The 16,555-nt window shown below is 35.3% G+C and overlaps 1 protein-coding gene across 2 annotated transcripts in view; it reads right to left on the bottom strand.

Annotated features, from left to right (window-relative positions):
- The window catches only part of EMB (embigin), a 50,928-nt gene that overhangs the window by 33,117 nt on the left and 1,256 nt on the right, over nucleotides 1-16,555 (bottom strand). The window lies entirely within an intron of this gene.

Here is a 16,555-nt window from a genome sequence, read left to right as displayed (position 1 = left end):
ACCAAAAACCACCAACCTTCAAAGCCGCAGAGATGATGATTCCATTACTGCATTTGACAAAATCCAACTTGTGGTATTTCCAGTGTATAAACAGTCTACTTTATATTTACCGGAATATTTCTACTGATGCAGCTCTTAATAGGGGGGAAATTCCTGACCTGTTTTAATTGACTGATTTAAAATGTCTGAGAAACAAAACTTCCTTTGTTCTCCTAGGCTAAAGCAACAACTTTCACAGGGTTTTGGCATTTCCTTTCCTTTACAAACATGCTTAGCAAACTGCAACAGTTACTAGTTTGGTAAATTGTTATGTTAACAATTATGACATCTGCAATGTTTTATAAAGCATCTAATTTAATAAAATCACTATTGTGAGGACTTCATTTTGTGTGTGAGCTCCCAGGAAACATTTAACTGTTCTGATGCTGACTTAATTTTTCAATGAGTTTACCTTTGATTGAAGAAAGTGTAGAGAATGAAACAGATTTCCCTTCTGTAGCTAACAGAAGCAAGGACTCAAATTGTTAAGGAGTCAAGCCATTAATGTGATAGTGAAACTCTAAAGTTGTGGTGTACTTAATCCTACTCTGCATGTTGGAGAATTTAAATGCTTTAAATACTAGTCTCTACTATTTTTAAAGAAACATTCTTTCACAGAGCCCTTAAATTGTAAGCTCTCTGCAGCTTTACAGGGATGATTTAAGTGTATAAATGCCTATGAACACTTAGAGTAAAAGCTTAATTTTCGCATTTTTTTCTATAGCCATTGAAACAAAGTGGTATATTAAATTGAGTTTTGCTGTAATAGATTCTTAGGTCTTTGTAAATGAGAGGTAGAATACAAAAGTGTCTTTCCTAGGTTTTTTATGTCACAGGGATAGAATGTATTTCATACTTGGCCTGTTTCAAAATGTGCTAGGAAGAGACAACAACAGCCCAGCCTCTGAGGCAAAGGTTCATAACTTTTTGTCTTGGAATCCTTTGGCAATCTGGTGAGACCTATGATTTTCTCAACGTTTTTAAATATCTGCAAAGGAAACTTGAAATAGTTATTAAATAAAAAAAAAAATAGGTAGGAAAATAAGCAAACAACAACTACAACAAAAGATCCCGACAATAGAAAGTTACTATGGTGACAAAAAAGATCAAAACACAAATTCAGAAAATAAAGCCAAAGCACTACATTTAAAGCCTCAAAGAAAAATATGAAATTCTCAGCCCCCCCAAAAAAAATTCCTAAAAGAGCTCAAAAATGATTTAACAATCAAATAAATAATGTATAAGAAAAATTAGGAAAAGAAAAAAGTCAACAAATTAGTAAAGGAGGCAAAAAAAAAACCCAAAAAGCTAAAGAAAATAACACCTTAAAAAACAAAATAGGTCAAATGGTAAAAGAGACACTAAAATCCATTGAAAGCAAGATGTCCTTAAAAAGCTTAACTGGCTCCAAGAAAAAAAGATTTAATTCACCGAAGAAAAGAACTCCTTAAAAAGTATAATTGCTCAAATGGAAAAAGAGGCAAAATTTCAATGAAGGAAATCATTCTTTAAAAATTAAAATTAGGCAAGTGAAAGCTATAAAACAAAAATCAAAAGAATTAAAATAGAAGAAAATTTAAAACATTTCATTGGAAAAATAACTGACCTGGAAAACATATGTAGGAGAGATAATTTAAGAATTATTGGATACCTTGAAAGCCATGATGCAAAAAAAGGGCTAAAACCCCATTTTCCAAGCAATTATCAAGGAAAACTGCCCTGAGATTTTAGAATCAGAGGATAAACGAGAAACTGAAAGAATCCACTACTCATCTTTTAAAAGATATCCCAAAATGAAAACTCCCAGGAACATTATAGCCAAATTATATCAAGAGCTCCCAGGTCAAGAAGATGTTACATGTATCAAGAAAGAAAATTCAAAACTCATGGAGTCACAATCAAGATAACATAAGATTTAGTAGTTTCTACATGAAAGGATCAGAGGGCTTGGGATATGATATTTAGAAAGGCAAAGATCTAAGATTACAACCAGCAAATTACCTACCCAGCTAAACTGAGTCTAATCATTCAGGTGTGGAAATGGATATTCAATGAAATAAAGGACTTTCAAGCATTCCAGATAATAAAAGACTAGAGCTAAGTAGAAAATTTGACTTTTAAGCCCAAGACCCAAGAGAAGAATGAAAAGATAAACCGTAAAGAATAATCACAAGGGACTCAATAAGGTTAAACTGATTACATTCCTACAGGGGAGGATGATACTTGTAACTCCTAAGAATTTTCTCATTATTAGGGCATTTAAAGGTATATACATAGACAGAGGAAATGTGTGTGAATTGAATATGATAGGATGATTATCTTAAAAAAAAATTAAGGAGTGAAAAAGAGGAATGCTTTGGAGAAAGGGGAAAAAAAGGATAGAATGAGGTAAATTATCTGATATAAAAGAGGTGTAAAAGAGCTTTTATAGTAGAGAGGAAGATGGGAGAGGTGGAAGGGAGTGAATGAACCCTATTCTCATTAGAATTGGTTCAAAGAGGGAACAATATACACACTCATAAAAGAAAGAAATCCATCTAACCATATAAGAAAGTAGAAAGGGAAAGAGATAAAAGGAAAGGGGAAGAGGGTTGCTGATAGAAAGAAGTTCAGGGGTGGGGGTAGGGGAAAGACAGGGAGAAAAAACTGTCAACATTTTGTGGAAATGAATGCTGAAAACTAAATTTTTTTTTTTTTTGCTTTTTGGAGAGCAATTGGGGTTAACTTGCCCAAGGTCACACGACAAGTTTTTGTGTGTGTGTTAAGTGTCTGAGGCTGGATCTGAATTCAGGTCCTTCTGACTCTGGGCCAGCGCTCTACTCACTGCGCCACCTAGCCACCCCAAAAATAAATTTAAAAAAAAATAGCTCAATATAGAAATGCTGACAAGTCAAAAAATAAAAAAGAAAGAGGTTCAGATTGGTGGAGGTAAAAGTTATAAGTGAAACACTTTTGAGGATGAATAGGATGAAAGGAAAGATAGAGAGTAGTATAAACAGGTTGGGAAATAAAATTAATAATCATAACTATGAAAAAATTACAGCAACTTTTTCTGATAAATGCCCATTTCTCAAATATATAGAGAACTGAGTCAAATTTATAAAAAATGAGAGCCATTTCCCAACTTATAAATGGTGGTCAAAGGACATGACAAGGCAGTTTTCAGACAAAAATAACAAAAAAATCTACCATTGTATAAAGATGCTCTAAATCACTAAAATGCAAATTAAAATTATTAGGTTCCACCCCACAAATATCAGAGTAGCTAATGTGGATAGAGAAGAAAAATGACAAATGTTGGCAGCGATATGAGCAAATTGAGACACTAATACACTGTTGGTACAATGCTCAAAGAACTATAAAACCATGCATACCCTTTGACCCAACAATTTCACTCACTGCTAGGTCTACATCCCAAAGAAATGAATTTCAAACACATAACAAAAACTTTTATTTTACTTTTTTATTTTGTTTTTGCTTTTTGGAGGGGGGAAGGTAGGGCAATTGGTGTTACGTGACTTACCCAAGGTCACATGGCTAGTTTTTGTGTTAAGTGTCTGAGGCCAAATTTGAACTCAGGTCCTCCTGACTCCAGGGCTGGTGCTCTATTCACTGTACCACCTAGCAACCCCAAGAAAAACATTTAAAGCAATTTTTTTGTGTGTGTGGTGGTAAAGAACTAGAAATTGAGGTGATGCCTATTAACTAGGAAATGGCTGAACAAATTGTAATATATGGTTATGAAGGAATACTATTGTGCTATAAGAAATGAGTAGCATGTTCTCAGAAAAAACCTGGACTTACATGAACTGAGAAGAACCAGGAGAACATTGTATACAGTAATTAAAATACTGTATGATGATTAACTTTGAATGACAACTATTCTCAGTAATACAAAGATCCAAGACAGTTCTTAAGGACTTATGATGAAAAATGGCATCCATCTCTAAAGAACTGATATGAGTCTGTATGCAGATTTTTTTTAACTTTATTTTTCTTGGATTTTTTTTTCACTGTTTTCTCTTTCACAAAATGTCCGATAGAAAAATGTGTTTTCATGACTGCACATGTATAATCCATATCAAATTATTTGCCTTCCCGATGGGGGGAGGCCGCGGAGAAAGGGAGGAGGGAATTTCAAACTCAATTTTTTTTAATGTTAAAAATTGTTTTTAGGGGGGGGCTAGGTAGTGAAGTGAATAGAGCACTGGCCCTGGAGTCAGGAGGACCTGAGTTCAAATCCAACCTCAGACACCTGACACACTTACTAGCCATGTGACTTTGGGCAAATCACTTAACCCCAATTGCCCTCCAAAAAGAAAAAAAAAATGTTTTTACATATAAGTGGGGAAAAATAAAACATTAAATAAATCATTAAAATTTCATCAAAAGAAAAACAAATCAAAATGCACAAAAATACCAACAAAAATAACACCATAAAAAGAGAATTGCCCTCATGTTAACAGAGACAAAATCTCACTGACCTCATGATAGAATAGGCACAAAAGCCCACTGAAGGAAATCACTCCTTAAAAATTATAATTGGGGGGTGGCCAGATAGCACAGCGAGTGAGAGCACCAGCTCCAGTGTTGAGAAGACCTGGAGATCGAATCCCGGGCTCAGACACTTAGCACCCACCCAGAAACACCTGGCCGTGTAACCTTGAGCAAGTTACTTAACCCCAATTGCTTAGGGGCGGCCAGGTGGCTCAGCAAGTAAGAGCACCGGCTCCAGTGTCAGGATGACCTGGATCAAATCCGGGCTCGGATAATCAGCACCACACCCAGAAATAATAACTGGCCGTGTAACCTTGAGCAAGTTACTTAACCCCGATTGCTTATTAAAAAAAAAAATTATAATTGGGCAAGTAGAAGTTAATGACTCCATGGGACACCAAGAAATAATAAAAACAAAGTAAAAAAAAAAAAACGTAAACTATCTCACTGGCAAACAATTGACCTGGAAAATAGATAAAAAAGAAATCATTTAAGAATTATTGGACTGCCTGAAAGCCATGATAAAAGAGCTGAGATATCATATTTCAATAACTTATCAGGTAAAACTACGCCAATATCTTAAATCCAGAGGATAAAACAGGAATTCAAAGAATCCACAAATAACCACCAGAAAAAGATCCCAAAACAAAAACTTAGGAATAATATAGTCAAATTCCAGAGCTTCTAGGTCAAAGGGAAAAGTACAAGCATCCAGAAAGAAACAATTCAATTATCATGGAGCCACAATCAGGATCACATCAGATTTAATGGCTTCCATGTAAAAGGACAGAGGGGTTGGAATATTATATTCTAGAAAGTAAGTTTTAAGATTACACTCGACAATCACTTACCCAGAAAAACAGTATAATCCTCCAGGGGGAAAAGGTATATTAAGTGAAATAGAGAACTTTTGACCATTCCTGATGTAATGGTAATGGTAATTTGAAGATCTTATGTTTTATTTCTGTCTTCTATATGGAGTCTATTATATTTTGCAATCAAGCACTGTGCAGGCATATTTATGGTGACCGTGTGCCCTGTGAATACTGCATTGGGGCTACAGTCATTAGAAGCAAAATAGACTTTTAAGGAGAAACAGAATTAAAAGAGAGAAAGGAAAGAAACAGAAAACAATGGGATAGAAGGAAATGTACAGTAATCATAACTGTGAATGTGAATGGGATGAGTTCACCCATAAAATGGAAGCAGATAGCACACCATATTAGAAACCAGAATCCAACAATATGTTGTTTATAAAAGACATACTTGAAACAGAAAGTCACACAGAGTTAAAGAGTTGGAGCAGAATCTAATATGTTTCAATTGAAGTAAAAAAGAAAAAAAGGTAGGAGTAGCAATCATGATCTCAGAGAGACCTAATTAAAAGAGATAATACGTAAAGTACATTTTTCTAAAGTACCACAGACAATTAAATAATACCAAAAATTTTATAGTTTTTCTGATAAATTACTCATTTTTCAAATATATACTGAGTACGGAATGGAGTCAAATTTTTAAAAATAAGAGCCATTCCCCAACTGAAAAATTGTCAAACGATATGAACAGGCAGTTTTAAGAAGAAAAAATCAAAGCTATCTATAGTCATATGAAAAAATACTCTAAATCACTATTGCTTATAGAAATGAAAATTAATACAACTCTGAGGACCATATTATGAACATATAGGACCACCTATAAAAAATGACAAATGTTCAAGGGGTTGAGGGAAAAATTGGGACACACTATTGGTGTAGTTGTGAACTGGTCAAAACATTCTGGAAAACAAGATGGAACTATGCCTATAAAAATGTGCATATCCTTTGACTCTGTATCCCAGAGAGATTAAGGAAAAAAAGGAAAAGGAACAATATGTATGAAAATATTTATAACAACTCTTTTTGTGGTGGCAAAGAATTTGAAACCTAACAGATGCTCAACAATTGGGGAATGGCTGAACAAGTTATGGTATATGATTGTGATGAAGTGCTATTGTGCTATAAGAAATGAGATGGTTGGTTTCAGAAAAAAAGAGAGTGAAAAACAAAAATTCATGTCCTTTGTCATCCACAGCAACATTGCAAAGAGTTGAATTTCACCTCTGAACAATTCACTTTAAAACACACTGTAAGGCACAATGCCTTACAGAAAAACTGCTACAATGTTCAAATGAGAGAATTCAAGTCTAACCATGATGTATCTTGAGATTAAAAAAAATACACATGAATGTTCCTTCAAATTAATTATGAAGTCAACATTCTTTTCAAAGAGATTAAAACCAGCATAAGGTTGATTCATCAAAGAACCTAGCTGGCAGTTAGGTCAACATCAAACAACCAAAACTGGCAAGAGATCCTGACACCTGTAAGCTACCAAAAAACTGAGTGTGAGAGAAAGATAAAGAAAGAGAATAAGACAGAGATTGCTTTAAACAACAAGGTTGATAGTACTAAATTCTTACATTAACTCTGCCAATAAAACTAGCCATTTTGAATTTCCAAATAGATGATGCCTATCATAGACCTTTGACACTGTTTATTAAACTAGATTACATTAAAAAAAAAAACCTAAGAACTCAGAGACAGTTACTTTAGTTACTACTGGATACTTCCTGGATTAGCAATCAGTCTTCTAAAATTAGAAAAATAGCTGAAACTAGGTATAGAGTTTATACTGGATAGACCAGGATCTCACACAGTACGCCAAGATAAGATCAAAATGGGCACATGATTTACACAAAAAGTAAATTTATGATATGCAAATTAGGAGAGTGTGGAATAATTTATTTGTCAGATCTATGGACAAAGGAAGATTTAGTACCAAACAAGATACAGAGAGCATTTCAAAATGTAAAATAGATAATTTTTATTACATTAAATTAAAAAGATTTTACACAAATAAAACCAACAGATTAGAAGGAAAGCAGAAACCAGGGAAACAATTTTTACAGTAAATGCTTCTGATAAAGGCCTCATTTCTCAAATATATAGAGAACTGAGTCAAATTTATAAGATGTCATTCCCCAATTGACAAATGATCAAAGGATATGAATAGGAAGTTTTCAGATGAAGAAAATAAAGCTATCTATAGTCACATGAAAAAATACTCCAAATCATCACTGATTAGAGAAATGCAAATTAAGACTTACATGAACTGATGATGAGTGAAGCAATACAATGAGCCAAGACAATTGCAAAAACTCATGATGAAAAATGCCATCTGCCTTCAGAGAAAAGAGTTATGGAGTCTAAATGCAGATCAAAGCATACTATTTTCACTTTTTTTTGGGGGGGGGAGGGTTCCCTTCCATTCTGTTTCTTCTTCCACAACATGACTAATGTGGAAATACGTTTAATATAATTTCACATGTATAACCTATATCAAATTGCTTGCTGTCTTGGAAAGGGAGGAGAGAAAAATCTGGAACACAAAGTCTTATAAAAATGGATGTTGAAAACTTTCTTTATATGTAATTGACAAAAATAAAATATTTACCAAAAAAATGAATTTGAGTAGGCAGTTTTCAGAAGAAATAAGAGCTATCTATAGTCACATTTAAAAAATACTTCTAATCACTATTTATTAGAGAAATGAAAATTAAAACAACTCTATAGTACACCTATCAGATTGGCTAGTTATGACAAAAAAGGACAATGGTAAAATGTTGGAGGGGATGTGGAAAAACTGGGATACTAATGCACTGTTGGTGGAATTATGAAGCAATCCAACCATTCTGGAAAGCAATTTGGAACTATACCCAAAGGACTATAAAACTGTGCAATACCACTACCAGGTCTGTATCTCAAAGAGATCATAAAAAAATAGAAGAGGAAAGAAAATATTTATTAGTAGCTCTTTTTGTGGTGGCAAAGAATTAGAAATCAAGGAGATACTCTTCAATTGGAGAATGGTTGAACAGCTGTGGTATATGACTGATGGAATATTATTATGTATAAGAAATGACAAGCAAGATGATTTCATTAAAATCTGGAAAGACTTGCATGTCATTTTTCATTCATTCTTTTTTTGTTTGCCCAAGTATTCTTGCACAAAATTATTAATATGAAAATGTTTCACATGATGTACATGTACCTATATTGGACTGCTTACTGTCTCAAGTATGGGGAAGGGAAGGAGGGATAAAATTTGGAACACAAAATTTTGGGAAAAAAATGGTAAAAAAAAATTAACATGTAATTAGGTGGGAAATAAAATATCATTTTAAAATAAAATCAGTCCTCTAATATCTCATTCTCACTTTAAAAAGAAATGCCTTTGCTGGAAAATCTATAGCAAATCTTTTATAAGGCAACATTGAAAGTATCATGAAATACTAATGTAACAACATTACAATAACTAGTTAGCGTTAAGCCGAGGGGAAAACTAAAGGCCTCTTAGATCCACAGTACTCTTTCCTTGGCAGCATTAGGTATTTATTATATGAAAAATTGAACATTACAATTGCTCTGAGCCCCCAGTCAGGAAAATCACTAACAACTACCTTTGTGATTGAGTCAAAATACATTTTACAAGGAATATTTTGTGGAAGGAAGCAGAATCTATAACAGAATTTGTAAAGAGAAGACCTTTTCTTGAAATTTCCTTCAATTGATGAGGCACGGATAACTGGTGGCATCTGCCTACATCTTCAACCTCTAGTTTTTTATTGGGCTTATGGCTCTCCTCAATCTTTGCCTTCTCTACCACGGTTCAGTCCTTTTTTTTTCTTTTTTCTTTCTCAAGTTTCCCTTGTATAATCCTTTCTGATTCAGCTCTTGACGGGTCTACACCTTTCTATCTTTTGCCATATTCTCAATGTTTTTTTAAGTCTGAATTGAGTTAAAAGACTCATGATGGAAAATGCTATCCACCTCCAGAGAAAGAACTATGGAGTCTGAATGGAGATCAACACATGCTTATTTTCACTTTTTTTCCTTCTCATGGTATTTCCCTTTTCTACTGGTTCTTTTTTCACAACATGACTAATGTGGAAATATGTTTAACATGATTGCAAATTTATAACTATATCAGATTGCTTGCTGTTTTGGGGAGGGAGAAAATTTTGGAACTCAAAATCTTATTTAAAAAAAAAGAATGCTGGGCAGAGCCAAGATGGTGGAGGAGAAGTACAAACTTGGTATGAGCTCCAGCTCCAATCACTTCAAATACCTGTAAAAAAAATTACTCTAAACAAATATTAAAGCTACAGAACCCACAAAGTGACAGACAAAAACAAATCTCCCTCTGAAGACAGCCTGGCAGGCCGACAGGAAGGGTCCATCACAGCACACTGGGAGCGGAGCGCAGCCCTGTATGAGCCCAGAGATTCTTGCCCCAGGGTGGCCCCAAGCAGCAGCTGCCATAGCAGACTTCAGGAGACTGAATCACCAGCAGCTGTGGCAGTTCCCAGACTTCTCAACCCATAAACACCAAGAATTGTGCTGAAGGGCAAGAAGCAGCTGAGGTTTTGTGGCTGCCTCAAGAGCTCCTGACCTACAAACTGTAGGGGGACCAAGCAACCATTCAGAAGGTAATCACTCTTGCTTTAACCTTCTTGGATCTGGATCCTGGTCTTGTGTGGTGGTCCTGGGTATGCAGCCAGGTGCCAGAGCTTGTGAGGGCTGTAGAGAGGGCGCCCTCCTAATAGCTCCAGCAGCTATGAAAACCCCAGCAATCTGGGACAAAGCTCTCCATTCTGGAAGCAGAGTTCTACCCTGGCAAAGAGCTCAAAAATCAAGTAATTGGATGGCAATATGAGCAAGCAGAGGAAGCACAAACAGACCATAGAATCCTTTATGGGGGACAAAAAGGAATCAGAAGAAGACAACTAAGTCAGAACTACTGCATCAAAAGCCTCCAAAAAAAAGTATGAACTAGTTACAGGCCATGGAGGAGCTCAAGAAGGATTCTGAAAATCAAGTAAGAGAAGTGGAGGAAAAATTGGGAAGAGAAGTGAGAATGATGCAAGAAAATCAAGAAAAGTGAATCAACAGCCTGCTAAAAGAGACCCAAAAATACACTGAAGAAAATAACACCTTAAAAAATAGAGTAACTCAAATGGCAAAAGAGACCCAAAAAGCCAATGAGGAGAAGAATGCCTTAAAAAGCCAAATTTGCCAGATGGAAAAGGAATTTCAAAAACTCACTGAAGAGAATAACTTCTTTCAAAATTAGATTGGGGCAACTGGAAACTAATGACTTTATGAGAAATCAAAATACTATAAAACAGATCCAAACAAATGAAAAAATAGAAGACAATGTGAAATATCTCACTGGAAAAACCACTGACCTGGAAAATAGATCCAGGAGAGATCATTTTAAAATTACTGGACTACCTGAAAGCCATGATCAAAAAAAGAGCCTAGACACCATCTTTCAAGAAATTATCAAGCAAAATTGCCCTGATATTCTAGAACCAGAGGGCAAAATAGAAATTGAAGGAATTCACCAATCACCTCTTGAAAAAAGACCCCAAAGAGAAAACTCTTAGGAATATCATAGCCAAATTCCAGAGTTCCAGGTCAAGGAGAAAATATTGCAAGCAGTTAGGAAGAAACAATGTGAGTATTATGGAAACACAGTCAGGATAACACAAGGCCTAGCAGCTTCTACATTAAGTGCTTAGAATGATATTCCAGAGGGCAAAGGAGCTAGGACTAAAACCAAGAATCACCTACTCAGCAAAACTGAGTATAATGTTACAGGGGAAAATATGGTCATTCAATGAAATAGAGGATCTTCAAGCATTTTTTATGAATAAAACAGAGCTGAACAGAAAATCTGACTTTCAACTACAAGAAGCAAGAGAAGCATAAGAACGTAAACAGAAAAAAGAAATCATAAGGAACTTACCAAAGTTGAACTATTTACATTCCTACATGGAAAAATAATTGTAACTCATAAGACTTTTCTCAATATAAGGAGAGTTGAAGGTAATATATATATATATATATATATATGTATATATATATATATATATATATAGGAGGGTATATGTGTATATAAGTACATATATAAGTGTGGGCATATGTATGTTCATGTATAGACAGAGGGCACAGGATGAGTTGAATAGAAAGGGATGATATCTAAAAAATAAAATTAAGAGGTGAGAGAGAAATATATTGGGAGGAGAAAGGGAGAGATAGGTTAGGGTAAATTATCTCATATAAAAGAGGCAAGAGAAAACTATTACAATGGAGGGGAAGAGCAGGAAGGTAAAAAGGAATGGGACAACCTTAGTCTCATTGAATTTGGCTTAAGGAGGAAATAACATGTACACTCTTACCCTACAGGTATCTTACCCTACAGGTAAATAAGGGGATAGGGGATAAGAGGAGAGATGATAGAAGGAAGGAAAGATTGGGGGAGAGGGTAGCTAGAAGCAAACATTTTTCAAAAAGGATATGGTCAAGGGAGAAAATAGAGTTAAGTGGGGGGGTGGGATAGGATGGAGGGAAATACAGTTAGTCTTTCACAATATAACAACTATGGAAATGATTTGGGTAGCTATACATGTACAACCTACATTGAATTGCTTATCTTCCTAGTGGGGGTGGGTGAGGAGGGAAGAAGGAAAAAAATCTGGAACTCAAAGCTTTAAAAAACAAATGTTTTTAAAAAATTGTTTTTTACATGCAATTGGAAAATAAGCTATATAAGCACTGGGGTATACAAATCTATCTTGCCCTACTATAAAGTTAGGGGGTTAATGAGGAGGATATAAGAGAGAACAGATTTTTGAAAGGGATATTCAGTAGGCTTGCTATTTTGGGGTGTGGGTAGGGGAAAGATGGGGAGAAAAAATGGTAACTCAAAATCTTGTGGAAATAAATGTTGAAAACCAAAAATATATTTTTTAAATGAATGCTAAAAACTATCTTTACATTGGAAAAAAATAAAATACTATTTACCAAAAAGAGAGTATTACTAGATGTAAAATGGCCAAGTGTGATTGTATTATATTTAAAAGGTTTTGAATAAACAAAATCAATGCAACCAAGATTATAAAGTAGAAAAGCTGGGGAAAATTTTTACAGCAGATGTGTCTGAGAAAGGTCTCGTTTCTCAATAAAGAACTGAATTAAATTCATACAAATAAAAGCCATTCCCCAACTGACAAATGTTCAGAGGATATGAATAGGCAGTTTTCAGATGACAAAATTAAAACTATCTTTAGTTATATTGAAAAAGAAAATGTTCCAAATCACTACTGATTAGAGAAATGCAAATTAAAACAACTCTGAGCTACCATCTCACTCACACCTATCGAACTGGCTAATATTACAGAAAAAGAAAATGATAAAAGCAGAAGATATGGGAAAATTTGGGACACTAATAACTCCTAGTGGAGTTGTAAACTGATCAAACCATTCTTGAAAGCAATCTGGAACACCACCAAAAGAGCTATAAAACTTTGAGTACCTTTTGACCCAGCAATAAAACTACTAGGTCTGTATCCCTGAGATTTTTTTTAAAGGAGTGAAAGGACCTATTTGTACAAACTATAGCAGTTCTTTTTGTGGTGGCAAAGAATTAGAAATTGAGGGGATGCCTATCGATTGTGGAATGGCTAAATAAGTTGTGGTGTATGATTGGGATGGAATATTATTGTGCTGTAAGAAATGACAAGCACGGGGCGGCCAGGTAGCACAGCCAGTAAGAGCACTGGCCCCAGTGTCAGGATGATCCCGGGATCTAATCCAGGCTCAGACACTTAGCACCACACCCAGAAATAACTGGCCGTGTAACCTTGAGCAAGTTACTTAACCCCAATTGCTTTAAAAAAAAAAAAATGACAAGCAGGATGATTTCAGAGAAACCTAAAAAGACTTACATGAACTCATGCAAAGTAAAGTTAGCGGGATCAGGAGAACATTGTATACAGTAACAATGCCGTATGATCAACTGTTCTCAGAAATACCATGATTCAAGACAATTCCAAAGGACCTCCAAAGAAAGAATTGCTGGAGTAGGAATGCAGACTATGCACACTGTGTTTCATTTTATCTTTTTTATGGTGTTTGTTCTTGGTTTTGTTTTGGGTTTTTTGTCTGTGTCTTCTTTCACAACATAACTGATATGAAATGTTTGAAATGTTTTACATGATTACACATGTATAACCCATATCAAAAAAATTTGTTTTGCCATCTTGAGGGGGGAACATTGGGAGGGAGAAAATTTGGAACTCAAAATTTTTTTTAAATGTTAAAAAATTGTCTTTACGTGTAATTACTTTTTCTAAAGAAAAGAGTAAGAGATGCCAAATGCAATTTATTTTGTGAATGTCTTCACAGATAACCCTCTCCCAAAGATTTTTAGACACTATCATTTGACTTGTCTCCTAGTCCCCATTGAGAAGCTATAGAAGTTGTTATGCCTTAAGACCCAAATAACTTCAGTCTCTAAGTAGGAAGATAACTCAATTCTCCCAAAAAGGGATTTTTATTATATAAATAGTTGGTGGAGAGGCAGGATGGAATAACATACAGGGAAAGCCTCCAAACCAGAAATAGTTGGTTTCAAGTCCTTTCTCTGGCTCATATATGCTGATGGAATCACAGACAAGTCAATTAACTTCAAGGCAATTATCTAGGAGTATAATTTGCAGAGGAGTGTTCATATATATTAAGTATAGAGAATGCCTCATTGGAAACAAATAATGTTGATGAAATCACAGATATGACCAAAGGAAAAAAGCCCCACAAAGTGACTAGAAGCTCTTCCTTAGCATAGCAAGAGATACTACAACAAAGTATTGCTCCAAAGGTTGGCTGGGAAACCAATGAAGATAAGGTATGGCCAGACTCTAAAAGAGATGATAGCCTTTGTGAAGAATGAGGAAAAGAAAGGAAGGAAACAAGCAATTAATTTATCAAGAGCCTACTATGTAACAGACACTGTGTTAAGCACTTTAACATATTTCATTTGATCCTCACAACAACCCTAAGAGGTAGGTGCTATGATTATCCCAATTCTACAGTTAAGGAAACTGAGGCAAACTGAGATTCATTCACTTGCCCAGGGTCACATAACTTTTGGGTGTCTGAGGTCACATTTGAATCCAACTCTTCCTTGACTGGACCTAGGCAGCACTCCATCCACTGACACCTACTTGCCTACTTGTGAGAGGCAAATGAGATAGTGTACTATAATGACTTGAGAGGAAAAAGTCTACTCACCTAATATGTGTAGATGAAATTTTATATTATTTTTTAAAAAAGGGTTTTCCCTCAAATAACAAGTTTCATGTGTATTAAAACTCCTGTCTTGGGTGGGAAGCCTTGGAGTCTAACCATATTCAACCTATCTTAAATACTATATATAGTCAGACATACTACTAAACTAAAACCATCATTTACTTTATTAAACATTTACTATGCGTCAGGCAGTGTTCTAAGCATTTTACAAATATTGCCTCATTGATCATTTATAATATTTACACATTATATATCTTATTTGATACTCTCAATAAGAATTAAAATATTTGGGGCAACTAGGTGGCAAAGTGAGTAAGAGCACCCCTCTGTTACAGCCTCAGATACTTAACACCCATACCAAAAAAACTGGTCGTATAACCTTGGGCAAGTTACTTAACCCCAATTGCTTTGAAAAAAAAAAAAAGAATTAGAATATGTGGTGATGAATGACAAAGAAACATACATTTTTTAACAACTGTCCTGAAATTTAAAATTTTTTTCATAGAATTGTGAAATACAATAGGAATCAATTTTGTACATTTTCAGTTAAGAAAAAAAATTTTCCTTAAATTTCTTCACCTAGTATTTTGACATCATTGTGGTTTTTATGTATATCTCTTACTATTTTTTCTATCTTCAAGTCATAAAGTTTTATAGCAGAAAGGAACTTTAGACATCATCCACCAGTTAACCTTCCTATTTTACAGAAGAGGACACTGAAGCCCAGAATGCTACAGGGGCTTGCCAACATCACAGAGCTGATATCAAAGTTGGGAATAGAAACATGTCCTGCTGACCAGTGATCTTTGTGCAACACCTCATTTTTCTTAGGGGAAAATATATATGCCTCCAAAATAGATCTCACACTACAGTTATTTATTACAAAATAAGTCACAACTCAAAGAAAGCAAATAGCCAAACAGAAAGGAAAAAAAAAGAAGGAACAGACAGAGGGGCGGGGCTGCGTTGTCCAACTACAAATGACTTGAATGATAGAGCTAGTAAGTGTCCAAGTCACATATGAACTCAAGAAGAGTTCCTGACTAGGACTGCTAGGTGGCGCACTGAATAGAGCAGGAAGACCTGAGTTCAAACCCAACCTCAGACACCTGACACACTAGCTGTGTGACCTTGGGCAAATCACTTAACCCATATGGCCTTGCCGTCCCCCCTCCAAAAAAAAAAAAAAAGGCTCCTAACTCCAGACTAAGCTTACCACTTGCAAACAGGAGACATCAATAAGGGGGGGGGGGGGGGGGAACGAGACAATACGACATTCAACACTTCTTTTATAGAGAGGAAACTGAAGACTAAAGAAAACACAAAGTCAACATGAAGAGGCCTGGATTCTTCTAACCAAATATTCTTTGTCCTTATCAAAGCCTCTAATTCCCATGAATCTGCCATGAAGTCAGAAGTATGGTTAAATGGCTAACTTACAGCAAACCACCAGTCCCTTTGTTTTAGGGGCTTCAACCAGGGAAGAAGTTAACAAAACAGACGTGGATGGATGGATTAAACGCACATACGCCACACAGCAGGATATCAAGTAGACATTCAATCCAGAGAAGGTAACAATGAGGACAGTTCGCGGCCGACACCGCCACAATTCTACCAATGTGCTTATAGCCCTTTTACAACTGTTTTTCTACATATGCCTTACTTTGATATTCAATCTAACTTAATTTCACCTATAAACTGAGAAACGGAGGACAAACGGATTATTTCACTGACCCCAGGATCCCAGTAAAGAACCTCCCCTCCACAAGCATTTTTTTTTTCCATTAGGGTTTCCCTAGATATTCACTTTGGTTTAATTCCCCCAA

Source organism: Petaurus breviceps, unplaced genomic scaffold (genome assembly GCF_028583685.1).
Source record: "Petaurus breviceps papuanus isolate PSGF00001 unplaced genomic scaffold, PetGlider_PUasm1.0 226, whole genome shotgun sequence".
Classification (NCBI taxonomy): Eukaryota; Metazoa; Chordata; class Mammalia; order Diprotodontia; family Petauridae; genus Petaurus; species Petaurus breviceps.
This window is presented reverse-complemented; position numbering and strand designations above follow the sequence as displayed.